The sequence below is a fragment of the Psittacula echo genome (assembly GCF_963264785.1).
Source record: "Psittacula echo genome assembly, chromosome: 26".
Classification (NCBI taxonomy): Eukaryota; Metazoa; Chordata; class Aves; order Psittaciformes; family Psittacidae; genus Psittacula; species Psittacula echo.
In genome coordinates this window covers 2067818-2072265 of record NC_137761.1, presented here as the reverse complement: position 1 = coordinate 2072265, position 4448 = coordinate 2067818, and positions in this window count along the sequence as shown.

Below are 4448 nucleotides of genomic sequence, written 5' to 3'. Positions count from 1 at the left end.
GGGGATGTGTCCTCCCTAACAGGGGGTTCAGCATCACCCGAACCCCAAAACCCTTCGCCCTCGACCCCATCCTGCAGGGTACCGGGGTGGGGGGACCCCAACATCCCCCTGCCCCACTCACCTGCGGCTTCCCTTCCCGGTGGGAGAATCCCTCTGAGGGGCTCCAGGAGCATCCCTGGATATATAAAGGGAGGGGATGGGTTAAGGATAAATCTGCTTAAACCCGGTGGGAGGAGAGGGGGGAGCGAGGGCAGGTTTGGGAGTCCCTGCTTCACCCCCATCCTGCTCCATCCTTCCCAGCCAGATACAAGCGGGACGATTTGGGATACCTGGATTGGAGCAGGAAGGCTCCAAGAGCAGCAGATCCAAAGGGCAGGAGGCTGCGGCCCCCCAGGAGCTTGGGCAGGGATGGAAAAGCTTCGTGCCCGGTTTTCCCTCTCCTCATTCCCTTCCCTCTCCTCCTTTATCCCCAGCTCCCGATGCCTGGTGCGGGGGGGGGGGGGGGGCGGTGTTGAGCCCTTGGGGGGGTGTTTTCCCCATCTCCATGGTGAAGTCCCCCCATGGACACAGCCCTGGGGACCACAGACATGGAAGGGGGGGCTCAGAATGGGGATGAGGGGGACCCAGTGGACTTCTGCATCCTGCTCTGGGGATGATGGGGAGCAGGGGTCCCCCCGGAATGGGGGCACAGGGGCAGCGAGGGGGGTGTTTAGGGCTGATCCCATAGGGCTGAGTGCCCAGGGTGGGATTTGGCCACGCTCCTGCTCCTTTATCTCTCCCAAATCCCGCTCCAATCTCCTTAGCCGGGTTCCCTCCAGCCCTGCTGGGTCCCCGCGGGGCCGCAGGTGAAGGACCTGTTTGTTTAGAAGCATTTAATGCTATTAAAGCAAGCGGCTTAGGGAGCATCGGGACAGGGGGGAGCTGGGGGGACCCCGGTGGGGCTGAACGGGGGCAGATCCCGGGAATCATCCCAGGTGTGGGGCAGGGAACGGGAGCTGCCGCACAGGGATGGGGAAGGGGCATCGTGGTCCCTTCGGTGAGTTGTGACCCCTTCATTCCCCAGGGCTGCAGCCCCCATCCCAGGAAACGTCCTCCCGGTCCCGTCGTTCCCATCCTTCATCTCCTGGGACCGTGGGGTTTAAGAGGTTCCAAACAGGATCTGAACCATGAGGATGACAAAGGGATGAAGGTCACAGCCTGGGAACACCCAGGCGAGGCGCTGGTCGGTCCCCTCCTGTATCCCAGGCCTGGGTACAGCATCCTGATAGCCTGCATGCGGCTATCCCAGTGTTGAATGCAGCATCCTGGAGGTGGGTACAGCCACCCAAGGGCCGGATATGGCCATCCTGGTGCGGGATACAGTCATCCTGGGGCTGAATACTTCTATCTCGGTGCTGGATACAGCACCTTGGGGCTTTATAGAATCCCCCGGGTCTGTATAGAGCCATCCCAGGTGTGTATAGACCCACGCGGCTCTGTATAGATCCATCCCGGGTCTGTATAGACCCATACCGGATACTGTATGGAGCCCCCCAGGTTTGTATAGAGCCCCCCCGTGTCTGTATAGAGCCCCACCTGGTTCTCTATAGAGCCCCTCCCGGTCTGTGTAGAGCACCCCCCGGTCTGTATAGAGCCCCCTCAGGTCTGTGTAGAGCCCCCAGGGTCTGTATAGAGACCCCCCCCAGTCTGTATAGAGCCCCTCAAGGTCTGTATAGAGCCCCCTGGGTCTGTATAGAGCCCCCGGATCCATATAGAGCCCCTCAAGGTCTGTATAGAGCCCCCTGGGTCTGTATAGAGCCCCCGGATCCATATAGAGCCCCTCAAGGTCTGTATAGAGCCCCCTGGGTCTGTATAGAGCCCCCGGATCCATATAGAGCCCCTCAAGGTCTGTATAGAGCTCCCTCAAGGTCTGTATAGGGCCCCCAGGGTCTGTATAGAGCCCCCTGCATCTGTATAGAGCCCCCAGGGTCCGTATAGAGCCCCCCCCCCCCGGTCTCTAAGGACCCCCCCGGTCTCCGCAGCGCTCCCTGCCCTCCCTGCGCGCCCCCCCCGGCAGCGCCGGGTCCGGGTTGAGCCGCTCCCGGCAGCGGCGCCGGGGCCGGGCGGGGCCCAGGAGCGCTCCTCGCTGCGGGAGCCTCGGCTGCGGCTCCGCGGGGCGCGGCCGGGCCCGGTGCCCGCGATTGCGCCAGCGGCGGCGGGCGCAGGCCCCGGGCGGGCTCCGCTCCTCGGCGCTCCTCGCCTGGATCCTGCCCTGCCCGGGCTTGAACGCGCCGGGAGCGAGCGCGATGGAGCCGGCCCCGGCCCCCCCCCCCCCCTTCCCATGGGATGGAGGCGAAAATGAGGGCTGAATCCCTGCGCCTGGCTGGAGGATGGAGTTGGGTGGGAATGGGGGGAAAAGGCGGAGGTGGGTGGGAGCGGGAGGGGAGCCACGGCTGGGATAGAGGGAGCACAGCCAAACCTGGGAAAGGGATCAAAGGATAGGGGGGGAATGGGATGGAAAGGGAAGGAGGAGGGATGGGGTGAGTGGAGGGGGCTCGCCTGAGGATGAGGGATGAGGAGCAGGGAGGGGGGATCGGCAGGAGAAGATAAAGGAGCAGGAAAGGGAGAGAGGAGGCAGGAGCGGTGCTGGGGACAGCGCCGGGAGCAGGATGAGGCCCTGCTCCAGTTCCCAAAGCCTCTTCCAGGTCCCATCAGCAGGGATGGGAGGTTCCAATGGATGGGAATCACATCGACAGAATCCCGGGAACAAACCCCGCGCCGGTCGCGTTTCCATGTGTGTCCCCCCCAGCACAACTGCTCCAGGCTCCTTTTGGGCTGCAGCCGAAGTGGTGCTGGGCGGGATCAGGCCCTGGGGTTCGGGATAGGGCGGCTCAGCTCCCGCTGCCTCCCAGAGGTGCCTTTTGGGAGCCAAGGGAGGATTAACAGCCCCCGGGGCGGGAATGGGGCTGGAGGTGGTTTAATTGCCGTGAAGAGGAGGCTGGGACGGGATGAAAGAGCTTTGGGCTTTTATTGCTCCGGTGCATCCAGGTGGTGCCAACAGCACCGCGCTCCTGGTGCTCCGGACACATTCCCACAGGGAGCAGAGACCCCCGGGATCAGTTTGGGAATAGGGAGACCTATGGGGTGCAGAGGGGGTGGGGAAGCCCCTGTGGGTACCACTGCCCTGGGGGGGTCCCACATGCCCAAACGAGCATCCTGCATCCCGCCGAGCCGGGCTGCCCTCCTTGGAAAGGCTTTGGAAAGTCCCAGAGGATTCTCCCCCGCCACAAGCAGGTCCAGGGAATGTCCCCCCCATCCCATCGGAGTGCTCCCATGGGAAGGGTGCTGCTGGCAGCAGGGATTGAAGCCGGGTTTGGTTGAGCTCAGCTTAAACCCAGCTTTAGAAGAGCGCAGGCCCCAGCACACTCAGCCGAGCTTTAGGGCTCTGGGAATGCTCTGGTTGTCCATGCATCCCTCCGTCCATCTATCCATCCATCCATCCATCCCTTCATCCATCCCTCTATCTATGACTCCCTCTGTCCGTCCACCCATCCATCCATCCACCCATCCATCCACCCATCCATCCACCCATCCACCCATCCACCCATCCACCCACCCACCCATCCATCCACCCATCCATCCACCCATCCATCCACCCATCCACCCATCCATCCCTCCATCCATCCATCCACCCACCCACCCATCCCTCCACCCATCCATCCCTCCATCCATCCATCCACCCATCCACCCATCCCTCCATCCATCCACCCATCCATCCACCATGAAGTCGCCCCAAGGAGACAGGACATGGGTCCATCCATGCCTCCATCCCCACTGAGTCACCCTGGGGATATGGGATGTGGGTCCATCCATCCATTCCCACGAAGTCACCCCAGGGAGATAGCACATGGGTCCATCCCTGCATCCATCTCCACTGAGCTACCCCTGGGAGATAAGATGTGGGTCCATCCATTCATCCATCCATCCCCACCAAGTAGCCCCAAGGAGACAGGACATGGGTTGGTCCATCCCTCCATCCCCAGGCACTGGGATATGGGTCCATCCATCCATGCATCCATCCCCACCGAGCCACCGCTGGGTGATGGGACATGCGTTGCTCCATCCCTCCCTCCCCACCAGGCGATGGGACCAGAGGGTTGGGATGCAGGAACAGGAGGCCAGGGGCTGCTCCCCCAAATCCCACCCAAGCACATCCCAATCCGCTCGGACACCAAAGCCAGCGCTGCTTAGTTAAAAGGTTTTATTTAACTTTTTAATTTGAGGTAAAATACTTTGTGTATTTTCTCTTTCAACTTCCATAACAAAATACAGAGCTATCGGATACCCCTGGAAAAAAATATGTATATTATACATATATTTCTCTAACATTACATCATATATATATAATATATAGATGCCAACTTTGTGTGGTTTTGACTTGTTTTGAAGACTTTCTAGAAAGTGGAACG